We start from the raw sequence: 13,094 nt of genomic DNA on the forward strand, positions 1-13,094 counted from the left end.
AAAGGGAGAGTTTGGTAAAGAGAGATGAAAAAACCGATTTGTACCTTCCTTAAAAGTTGTCCTAGCTCGCTTGTCTAATATCTATATACAATCTTCACACTGCCGTACTCTAACGGAACTATCAACTCTATGCTTTCATCTACTCCATCTATCGTATAAAAATTACCACTACAGTCTGTTATTTGAAATTAACATCTTCAACTATAATATCCACAGTTGAGAGCACTTGATAAGCTAAACTTCGATAAGCAATTAAGCGAGAAATGCGACGAAAAAGAAGTCCTGTCGGGAACATCATTTCATTTGAATTGCTTCACGTGACCGGACTTGAGCAATCATTGTCCATAATGGTTGGTTATAATTCAAGTGACATGGTGGCCTAGTGGTAAACGTTTTTACTTACTGATCAGATGATTTTTGGGTTTTATCCCGGGTCCATTTACGGCACTGATTTGTTGTTAGGGTCACATCATTTGGCCTTAACATGTGGATTTCGGAAACAATACATTTTGTCAAAATTGCTTTAACCTGGACTCAGGTCAAATTCCTATCGACTGGCTTAATTTGCTTGAAGACTCCACCGCAATGAGCCGCTGGGATCTGTCTCTGCTGCGATGTCATGCCAGGTTCTAATCCAGCGCTTGCTTGCAGGTGGACACACCTCCACTTACGTTCTCGAATCTCAGTTTCAGTATTTTATGCGCATGACCTGAACATGTTCTGTGCACGCCAAGCTGATATCGAGCGACTGGTGCAAGGCTGGTTGGTTGTCTTTATTAAGGAGATTTTCAGCCAGACGCTGGTTCATCTCCGGAACTGGTGCAAGGCAAATTGAATGCATACTAACGTTCAGCAGTGTAAAGTCAGTGGAGCCTCAAATAATCGAGTCAGTTAAGGCACGGTATTGCGGTTCATTTTCCACTCGGGCATTGGCGTAGCTACTGGGGGTGCCAAGGGGGCCAGGCCCCCTCCAGAATCATGTAGACCCCCCCCCCCCAGAACTGTTGGTGTTTTTTTAATTCACCGGTATTTTGTCAAGCTTGCCAAGTTCGATGTTACTAATCTTTTTTAAAGTCCTTTATGTTGCCTACTTTTTTTACGTTCTGGACTAGAAGAAGCAATTTTGATAAATTATATTATATCGAAATTTAATCCATGGCATAACAAGAAGTCTACCGGCTCTACAAACTGGTAATAAGGCCAGGGATTTTGCTTTAACTTCTGGGAACTTCGTACAACTTCAAGGACTTCTAAGAAGTTCAGGAAACATCGTAGAAATTTTGGAAATTTATTAGAAATTTTGGGAAATTCATAAATCCACAGAAAAATTCGTAGGATCAAGAAACTTTGAATTTTGAGAATTTCGTAGCGTAAAACTTCATATAAGTGTAATATGTTGAAAATTTTCAGGGAATTTTGTAGAAGATCTAAAGCTACGTCAATAAACTTCTAGAAACTTCAGGGATTCTCGATACCTATAGGGAACTTCTAATTTCGAAAAGAGCTCCATGAACTTTTTTGGGGTTTTGAGAGCTTTAGGTTGATCAAATTCTGAGGATCTCCAACTGTTTGAAAATAGAATGTTCTTTCAAGAATGTAGGTTGTTCAAGAAGTACCCTAATCCGGGGGAAAATTGATCACCGGGGTGAAATTAATCATAATGCGTTGCACTTTTTTTTTTCTTTGATTTTTTTCCGTCGATCTTGTTTTCCGTGCTGAGCACCAATGCTACCGACGCCAGGGAGGCAGCTCCCACACCTGGACCCTACCTATCGACCCATCAACTCATGAACCGGGAACCATCGGCTTTACTTCCCTTGTGATCACAGATGTTATGCCTCAGAACATCCTGGCGGCGCCGACTGGGATTGAACCCAGGCCTGCTGGGGTGAGAGGTAATCAAGCTTACCACTACACCACCGGCGCCGCTAGTTGCACTTTTAATTGTCACGTATAACATGGCCGGTGATAGATATCAAGAGAAATCTTAAAAGTATATCATCATGAGACTGTTTTTCCTAACAAAAAAAAAATAAAATAAAAAAATAAATAAATTATATAGCATAAATTTTAATTTTATATAGCTGACGTTAAGTAGCATACAATAGGGTAGAGCACTAATTCATCGTAATCATCCATTTCCGTTCTGTAGAGCAGAACATATCAGTATAATCAATTATTTCACCGTGCACGAATCAGTAATACGTTTGTTCCGATGAATTAGTTCACAAGCTAGAACATAAAGCTAATTAGAGCGTATTGTGTGAATATTTTCACTCATTGTTCTCAAAACAAAAGAAGCGCTTTTTTCTACTTTCAACCGTAAGACGAAGAAAATCCAATGGCGAGTTCATTCCGTTCGATTACAATAAAAGTTAAAGCTTGACTGACTCCGAATGTTAGTAAGTCCGATGCATCGAACAAAAAAAGTTCTATATAAATGCTTTATTACTTTCTTTCCTCTTCAAATACCAGAATCATGACTAATTATAACCAGACTTTTCAATATTTTTCGAAATTTTTAAATCTTTATCTTGAACATGTTTAAGTCCTAAATGTATGAATTTTATTCTGTTTTCATTTTGCCATGTTGCAAATTTAACCTTCTAGAATTTTATTTTGGTTCCTATGTCTGAGATTTTACTGATGATAAAATAGGTTAGGTTAGGTTTTCTTTATTAAGGAGGCTTTCAGCATAGGGCTGGCTCACCTCCATGATGATGAAATATTCAAAATCTAAAAAAAGGCTAGTTAAAAAAAAAAATATTACCTAACTCTGAGCATTTTCTTAAGTTTGAGATGCTTAAATTTGTGACATTAGAACGCTATGTGATTTCATTACAAAAGCATCAACAAAGGATCATTGCTAGTTCAAATTCAGTAAGCTTTTAAGGCTCCCCCAATCTAGGTCCCAATCATTTCTATGAAATAAATATAATCAAATTTATTGTTTCACCATTACAATAAAAGCAAGCCTCAGTGTCATATTATTGGTCACAGAAAAAAATGAACCCAAAAACAAGCATCTTCACGAGTTTTTATTTAACCGTAGCAAAATAAAATGCAACAGCTCCCCCCCCCCCCCTCCTAGGCCACCACCAGATAAATTTTCTAGCTACGCCAATGCACTCAGGCCTATACAATCTCAGGTGGATCAGGTAGGACATTTTATCAACTTCCCTGGGCATAGAGTATCGTTGTACTTGCCGCACAATATACTAATTCATGCATCGTATCTGTCAAAAGATAAGCAATTGTAACGGAATTTAAAGGAAATAAACCAACACACTCTAAGCTCTGCCTAAAGGGATTCCGACAAATTTAAAAGCTCAAAATATGTCCAAACAGATTCCGAAGGAAGGCGTGATCAGAGATGTGATGCCTCAGAACATCCCGGCGGCGCCGATTGGGATTAAACCCAGGCCTACTGGAGTGAGAGTCAATAACGCTTACCCCTACACCACCGGCGCCGCTATATGAGCACAACTCGATGACAGTCATTAAAACGTATGCCATGCTTTGGTTTTTACGTTCCAGCACAATGTATTTCGACGATTATGTTCTAAAATCGCTGTATTGTTCGTAGTACGTAGTATTCTAGAATATACCGTAGAGGTTTATGCTCCGCATCACGTACAATGAATCGAGCGAGTTCAGAAATGCTTCGTCAGGTATGCTTTACGTAGTCTTGGAATAATTCCACAGTGGTCCAGAAACAAAAATTTGGAGGAAATAAGTATTTTCATTTTTTTTATTATACTTGATTTTGAACGAGTTTAAAAAATAACATAACATTGTTTCATATTATTGAGAATGACATACGGCCTTTCAAATGCCGTGAACAAACTTGTTTTTTGTTTGCCCCAACCAGAGATATTAACATTTGAAAAGGGTATATTTTTAGTAGAAAAACGTCAATAACTCTTGATCGGCGAAAGATATTGACAAGATTTCCGCTGCAAAAATTTGCGCCTTTAAAAAATCTAAAAGTTATTTGAAAACATTTTTGATGAGAAATTTGAAATAAGAAAACAAGAGCAAAACAACTGCATTTTTAGAGACAACCTTACTCAATTCAAGAAAATAGCTCTAAATCGGTCAATGTATCTCTTAAACAAAAAAGGGATTGTAAGGGGTTGTGATCCGCCATACAAACTTGACCCACCCTAAAGCACATAAATGAAGCGTCATATATCATACAAGATTACATTTTTATTATTAAGTTATGAGACAACTCTACAGCATTTTATAAGTTACAGTAGCGCAGTAACATAACAATACAGAAAATAACGCTCTTCAAATTTCTTAAAGTTATTAATAAAGATGGAAGCGTTTCCAGCATGGAATATTTTATCGAAATTAGGGGTAGTAAAACATTCCAGGTAACGGCATTCGGGATAACGGTATTTGGGATAACGACAATCGGAATAACGGCATTTAGCATAACGGCGTTTCGGGGTAATGTATTTCGGGGTACACGGTGTCTCTGGTAGGATAACATTATAATAAACAAGTCAGTATCGCTGAAACACCCACCACACGAAATCTTAGGTGCCCCGCTTTCGTTTGAGGCAAGCTTCAACATGTTTTATTGGGATTAATTTTTTCACACATTTTTTGGGCTTCAATGGTCGAGAAAGTAAATTTTTGGACGTGATTTACACTGAAAAATATGAAAAAAATTAAAAAGATTGTTCTTGAACATTTCCATACTAGTTTCATATGAAAGGGATGACCCTAAACATTAGGTTGGTGGGTGTTTCAGCGATACTGATTTTTTTAATAAGTTTTTCTTCGAGAGACACCGTGGGTAATGTATTCGGGGTAGCGGGGTATTCGATGAAAAAGAGTATTCGGGGTAATGGAATTCGGGGCAATGTCTGCATGCCCTGAAAATTTATAATCTTCCTCTTTGGAAATACATAAATCAAACAAATTTTCACCTGCATATCCTGTGCTAAATTGTACTCCCCAATGGAAACACACAAAGCAATGAAGGAGATAATCCATCTACAATGAGGTTTCTTATCTACAGCCATTTTCTACGATTTAAATGTATAAGGTGAATCGGAGTAACTGTCACTTTAAAAAATGATCATAACGATTGAACGCATGCATGAATTTTTGATACCAGTATATTTCAGGATAACTGCATATATAACCTGCAACTTGAGCATGAGCATGAGCATGATTGACCGTCCAAGATTGCTACTCTGTTGTTGCTAGATCAGCTGTAATTATACAGAGAACCAATAGACGGTGCTTGGGACTACAATTCATCCTCAATGCGTAAAAACTGGTGATCTCAAACTAGGCAATACCAGCGCCGGCCGCGCCCGAACATAGTTCAAAAAAGCAATGGGTAGGTATGGAGTCCTCTGTACTTCCACGAGAAATCACCGGGATGTTGGGTAAGAGGATTTGTTTTACAGTAGCGTTCGTTTTGGTAAACGATAAGCTGAGTTGATGTCCTAACAAGCATACAACGCGATGAACCTTGGGATTGTACCCACGGTCTTCTGCGGATTTCTGATCAGCAACAAAAAAGCTTCTCTTTAAGCATCGGGTTGCTGTTATTGTTGTCATATTAACAAATAAAACGATTGACGAATCTTGAATGTGGATGGGCCTGAGATTAGACTCATGATGTTCTGCACAGTAAGCAAAAACGGGTGGTCTAAGGCCACCGAGCACCTTATATCACATTATACCGTTACTCGAGTTTATTTATTTATTTATATGACTGAACATCAACAGGCGTTATTTGCCCCAATGATGTAACTTAAACTAAACATGAAAAGTACTAAAACACGACATCAATAAGTACATAGATAGTTAAATTTTAAATTAATTTTTTTATTTTTATAGTTAAATTTTTAGCTAAATTTATTTATTTCGTCAACCAACGTAGACTAGTACATATTAGAATACAGTTTTGTTTTGTTTGTTTGTAGTCATCTCGTAAAAAAGGAACATTACTAAACAAACTAAACTGATCTAGAAAAAAACGAACTAAACCTCCGGCGAAGCAGCTGGCGAGTCAGATCAAAATCAAACAGTGCGGAGACCCTATTGAAGAGTCTCTGTAAACCACCGATTGCACCGAACATGCTATAATTAGTTCGCTGTATGGGCACGCACAATATTGAATTATTCCGTAGGGCTCGGGGTTGAACATTGATGTCAATTTGCTCAAGGAGGACAGGGCAATCGGTGCGTCCTTGCAAAATATCCGCAATTAGCAATGCCCTTGATGTATCTCTTCGGACCGACAGGCGCTCCAGATGGATCAGTTGCAAACGACTTTCGTAGCTAGGCAATCGGAAGGGATCCGTCCACGGCAGTTTACGTAGCGCATATCTCAGGAGCCGTCGCTGAACAGACTCAACTCTTTCGACACCATTGTTGTAGTGAGGAGTCCAGACAACCGAGCAGTATTCTAAAATGGAGCGAGACAAGGAGCAGTACAACGATTTAAGGCAGTAGATATCCGTGAAGTCTTTGGCCATCCTGAAGATAAACCCTAGAATTCTGGAAGCTTTGTCGACGGCGTGCGAGATGTGCTGCTTGAAAGAGAGTTTTGTATCCAGAATCACGCCTAGGTCCTTAATTTTGCTGACGCGCTCAATTTCAGTGCCTAACAAAACATACTTGAACATAATAGTCTCTTTCTTGCGCGAAAAAGAGATAACCGAGCATTTGGACGGGTTAACCTCTATACGATTCAGAATACACCAATCAGCAAAAGCATTCAGCTGACGTTGAAGGAAGCAACAGTCTTCAATTGAGTGAATTCGTAGGTAGAGTTTAAGTGGTCCCTCAATTACCAGATTCACGTCGTTGAAATAAATCAGGAAAATCAGCGGTCCCAGGTGACTACCCTGAGGTATGCCGGATGTGGCAGCGAACGTACGGGACTGGTGATCACCAATGACAACAGTAAGATAGCGATCGGTGAGGTACGACTGAAACCATTGCAAAAGGCAGCTGTGGATACCAAGCCTGTCCAGATTAGCGATTGATATGCGGTGATTCAATTTATCGAAGGCAGCAGATAAGTCAGTATAAATGACATCCGTCTGAGCACGATCCGACATACTGTTAGAGATGTAGGAAGTAAGACACAGCAAGTTAGTGGCAGTGGAGCGACCAGCCATGAAACCATGCTGGTCGATACTAATATACGGCTTACAGTGAGCGAGTAACAGTTACATAACAACGAGTTCGAACAATTTAGCAACAGCAACAGTGAAGTAATGCCACGGTAGTTGCCAACGTCCTGTTTGTTGCCTTTTTTATGTACTGGAAACATGTGCGCTAGCTTCCAACAGGATGGGAAAACTCCGACGTCCACAGACCGTTGAAAAACGTGCAGCAGTTGAGACAACAAACTGTTCAAGTCCGTGTCCAAGTGTCCGTCAGGACCCGGATTGTACGACGACTTGAGTTTCAAGGAAGCCCTGAAAAACATCTCGGGATTGATGTCAATTTTGCTCATGGTTTGGCCAGAGAGTTGTACGTAACTGGCAGCCAGTCGGGCATGGTCGTCACTCAGTCTCTCGTCCGTGAAGACACTATCAAATTTTTCAGAGAACAGCTGACAGATATCTTGCGTAGATAAGGCCACGTTACCATTATGTGTCATAGACGACGGCAGACCAGCTTTATGACGTTGTTCGTTGACAAACTTCCAAAACTGCTTGGGACGTGACTTAAGCTTTCTCTGCAATCCACGTCGATACTGAAGAAAGTACCGTTTCGCAACTCGTTTGTATGCGTGATTGATCCTGACATAGTGACGTTGAAGGGATAGTGTGCGGTGCTTGGTAAACTTTCTAAGAGCGGCTCTCTTTCTGGATTTCAGTCGACGAAATTCGCTCGTATGCCATGGTGGATGGGTCGTATGATGATGAATCTTTTTCGGAACGTGTCTGTCAATGATATATGCCAAGACATTGGAAATAGTTTGAGCGGCGGACTCAATATCAACGGTGTCCAATAAGTCGTCCCAATCTAAATTGGAGAGTAACTCGGCGATACTACCATGGTCGGCGTTGCGAAAATCGTAGGAAACGGTGGCAGGTGAAATATTAAAATCATGCATCAGCTTAGTACTTAACGTCACTAGTAGCGGCGGGTGGTGACGATCCAGTCTCGCCAGAGGAGTGGGCGCCTCGCATAAGAAAGGGGCCATGTCCTGGGCGCTTACAAAACAAAGATCCAAACTGCGGTTGTTCTGGTTAATAACATGGTTGATTTGAGAAAGAGTGGCTGAGCTGTAATTGTCCAGAAGGAGCGAAGCGTAGGAATGGATGACTGAGTGATCCATGTCAGGATAGAGGAAACCGTTGCTAGTTTTTTTTTCCATGAAATCCCCGGGAGATTGAAGTCACCAAACATAATAACTTCATCGGATGCTTTGGCGGTATCCAGAACAGAGAAAACCGCTTGGCAATGGGTTTCGATGAGGTCACGCTCCCGTATACGGTCGGGAGGAAAGTAAACCGCACAGAGAAACAAGGTACGATCGCCCAGTTTAATCGACGTCCACACCTGCTCTAAGCATGTCCAAGCATTATTTTCTAGTAACCTCGCTCTAAACCTAGAATTTATAGCCACTAAAACACCTCCAGCTTTAACTTTCCGACTATAAATCTCTTTAATATGAAAAGACCTGGGATTCCGCTTTTTCTCTCAAAAGTAAACGCCGAGATAATTGGCTGTTGGAGATTTTACCAAGCTAGATTAAGTGTGTAGCTTGTAATACTTATAAATATGTTAGGTGGACAAAAAGGCGAACTAAAAGGTGGACGCATGAGCTTTACCACATTTATATCACTGTGAAGCAACTGTAAACTCTAGAGGGAATTTATATCTGTAACTATAACCAGTTCGATTTTGTTTAATTATCTTAAAGATAAATCGTCCAGCTCAAACCTTTGTAGGGGTATTGATTGACTCTCACACCAAAAGGCCTGGGCTCAATCCCAGTCGGCGCCGCTGGGATTTTCTGAGCTATAAAATCTCTGAGCACGTTTTCCTTCGGAAGGGACAGGAAAGCCGAAGTAAGGTGGTCACGAAGCAGTGATCATGAAGACGCTGATGCAGGTAGAGCTGGAACCAATGGTTGCACAACATTAGGCGCGCAATATCACTGGCGTCTTCGACCAGACACATACTATCTATTAATAGTTACCTGGGAGAAAACAGGGGTGCTACCAGCTGACCAGAAGAGGATGATGTGGCCACAACCAGTGAAACTAACAGGCAACTATTCCGGTGGTCATACAGCCTCTGATGTAGTTACAGCAGCTGAAGGTCAAGAAGATGCTGATGCATTTTGAGCTAGAACCGATTGTTATCCAACATTAGGCGCGCAGTATCGCTGGTGTTTTCTGCCAGACACATACCATTTATTTATAGTTACCTGGGAGAGAACTGGTGTGCTAACAGCTGACCAGAAGAGGTAGAGGCTCGCACGACTGGAGAAACTAAAAGACAACTAAGACGGTGGTCATACAGTCTCTGGTGTAGTTACAGCAGATGAAGGTGTTCAAGAAGCAGTGGTCATGAAGACGCTGATGCAGTGAAAGCTGGAACCGATTGTTGCACAACATAAGGCACGCAGCATCACTGGCGTCTTCGGCCAGACATATACTATTTTTTGTTACCTTTGTTTGGCAGAACACTGGTGTGCTACCGACTTATTAGATAACAATCCTTCAGATAAGGAGCTCTATAAAAAACGACGACAGGTGGCTTTGGATGTGGATACTGCACGAGGTCGTTGGGTTTTTAGATGCAAACTGAATAAATCATTTCTAAACAGAAAACCCCGAGGAATCGCATGACAGAGGTTTGATTCTAGAAAAAAAATACGAGAAGTTAAGAATTAAGTGGGTCTTTTCCTCGAAGAACCCTATTTTATCATTAAATGGCTAATATTTATGATATATTTATTACAATATTATTTTAAATTTTACACATCATATCAAACTACCCTGATATGATTCGTGCCGTGCACAACCATCTAGGCATTCGATTTCAAAAAAGCGTAATTTTGATTGATTGACTTATGATAGATATTCCATCATATCCAGCGGCGTTTTGAGATATTGAATTAAATGCCTTTTATTGAAAAAAAAAATCCCATTGTGCATTGGCGGAAAATGTCATTTTCGTTTTATCGCACTCACACATCAGCATTCACATTTGGAAATAACCGTTCCCTCTTGCCCCGGTGTACGCTACTTTTATCAAAGATCCTGACCGCTTCATTTTACCTTATAGAATCTTCGGAAGATTTGTTAACCACTATCCGCAACTTAACAGTTACAAAAAGGTAGTCATGTCTACTAGGATAAAAAAATAAAAAAATAAACTTTGGCAATATTCTTCGGAGCACATTATTTGACAAGACTGACTGGTCTCTTTTCTTCATTCATTTTGTTTTCAATAATTGAATGTCATGATTACCTGGGATTTGTCAAATAACGTAAATATTTACTCTGCTTGCATAGAAAAATAGAGGAATTATGTCGTCAGCAATGAAGAAAAGTTACAGAAAATGTCAAATCAAGCAACTTTGTTGAAAAAGTCAAAATTATAAGGTGCGTCGCATGGGATACGTTCCGTTTAGTTTTTTTAACCTAATTTTTTAATGTTTTAGTTATTCAGCATAAATTGTCCTAGACAATTGTCAGTACAATAAAAACAAATGATTTTGTCCAAGATTTTATATCGCTATAATTATTCGTAGCAAAGTTAGAGAACATTCTAGATGTATTTTATTCGACTTCATGAGTTTATTGGATATAAAGGGATAAGTGAGGATACAAAGTAAACAAGTGACATATTCTACCGGGATGAATCCACGTGTTTGTCTGATTTTGTGACAGATTTTTTTACTGGTACTGAAGAAAATTAAAAGTAGAATATTATTACAGATTTGAAAAGTGTGATATATTTCCTACAAGAATTTAGCTAGAGTTTATGATTTGAGTAGCTCAAAATGATTTAGTGAGTGACTACTTTGAATGACGTTATGACGTTATGCTCTTCTTACCTACACAGAAAAATGTTTTTGAATTTTACTGGTGATTCATTCATGCATGTAAACTTCATTTTCACGTAAACCGGCAACTTGCAATAAATGTTGCTTACAAAGGTGGACAATATAAACATGTAAGATATATGACGCTCCATTCATATGCATCATAGTAACAGAAATTTACACTACCTTTTTTTTCAAACTGTGTACACTACTAAACAAGTGCTCACCAAAACGTTTTGAGCTACTCAAATCATAAACCAATTCATATAGGGAATTTATCCTACTATCCAAATCTGCAATAATATTTAGGGGTTTATCATCTATCATTTTTATCAGTGACAGTCAGTGTTGGAAAAATATCAAAAAATCAAAAATAACCAATCCCCAAGATCACGCTTGATTTTCGTAGACAAAAATCAACAAGCAAACAACTGCGGTTGATTTTGCAAGCTGTGATATTGCAGCTCGGAATATCAAGCTAACAAAACTCGCCAGCTACAAATCTCACCAAACTGTGGTGAGGTTTAGTTTAATGAGTTTTGCTTTACACCGAACACAACCGAAACTTCCATAACGGCTGGCAGCAGTCCCTTCGTGTCTGCCATCAGTGAAGCGTAAAAAGAGATAGCAAACTATACTTTCTCTTTCGAAGAAAACGATGTGCACCGGAATCATTTTTGTGCCGAGTCACCTCTCAGCTTGATTTTTGCACGTTGTGAATAGTCCCGCAATTTCAAAGGAGCTTTTAAAATCAATATCAAGCATGATATTTTGTTCCAATATCACGCGTGATCTTGAGCCCTCCCCTTGGCTAGTTTTTGCACCTTGTTGCTGGTGGGCGGGCTTAATTTCATGCTTTATAGTGTAGTGTTGGAGACGGTAGGTTTATGGCCGGCGTTGCTGGCTCATGTCGCGATAGAATGGCGCCATGGGCAGGCAATGGGGATTACTAAGCTTCCCCTCTCTGATAAACCACTTCATGAGAGAACCAAAGATCTAGTCCAGCAGTGATAGTATCACACTTGTTACTCCTTTGATTGAGAGCCGCGTCCTAGTACGCTTACGTATAGGCACTGACGTTGGGTGTGATACTGGCGGGTTTTGCCGCAAATCACTCTTAATTTATTTATTTTTACGCAGATAGATTTATTTGGGTTTGCAAGGGAATTATACTATTGAAATATTTCAGAAAGTACCCAACGGTGCTCCTTCTATTTGCGTGACAAGCTTTCATTGTTGTACTCAGGAAACAATGTTAAACATCATTTTTGTACATGGTATTGTAACTAATCTTATATGTGCTTCATTTTGATTTGGGATAAGTGTTTGAACTATGGCTCGAGATTTCCACTGTGGTGTGCTTCTATTGTGACATACTCATATGTATTTTTGTGGTGCGACATAGTGGAAACGTGAGAGCGTAATTGGAGCATATACCCTATATAATTTAAAAATCAGCTAGGAAACTAACTTCAAAATGAAGCATTTTAGTCACATGAAGGTGTTACCTGGGTCGAACTAAGATATAATAAATAGGTATAGGCTTAAATCAAAAGTACTTGAAATACGTTTAATTTTAGATTACAAGCACAAGTGCAGGTACTTAATAAAGCATGGGTTATGATTGATTCGGTGAATTAGAGCTTTTAATAATTTATTAAACTAGACTAATGAGATATCATAATCATCAAATGAACTTAAATAAGAAACTTCAGAAAGTCTAATGACATTAAGTAGATTAACAAAAGAATTAGGATGCGGGGGTCCGCTTAGGGAGGCAACTAACCTTTAAAGTTGTAGAATAAATCTTCTTATTTAGTCTTGAACTTTAAAAAGAAAACGCAGGCAGCATTAAGCAGATTAACAAGGAGAGGAATAGTTTAGGAAATAAGTAAAAGTAGAGGTATGTGACAATTAATAGCTTTTAAACTTTTGGAGGTATTGTATTCCCCTGAGTTTGTTGTACTCGATTACTATATTATTCTCTCAATACGCAAAATCTCTTATATATATATATATGCGGTTAAAGCATTTGAGTTAA

This window comes from Ochlerotatus camptorhynchus, unplaced genomic scaffold (assembly GCF_037179485.1).
Source record: "Ochlerotatus camptorhynchus isolate MF236.1 unplaced genomic scaffold, CSIRO-AGI_Acam_v1.1 ptg000009l, whole genome shotgun sequence".
NCBI classification, from domain to species: Eukaryota; Metazoa; Arthropoda; class Insecta; order Diptera; family Culicidae; genus Ochlerotatus; species Ochlerotatus camptorhynchus.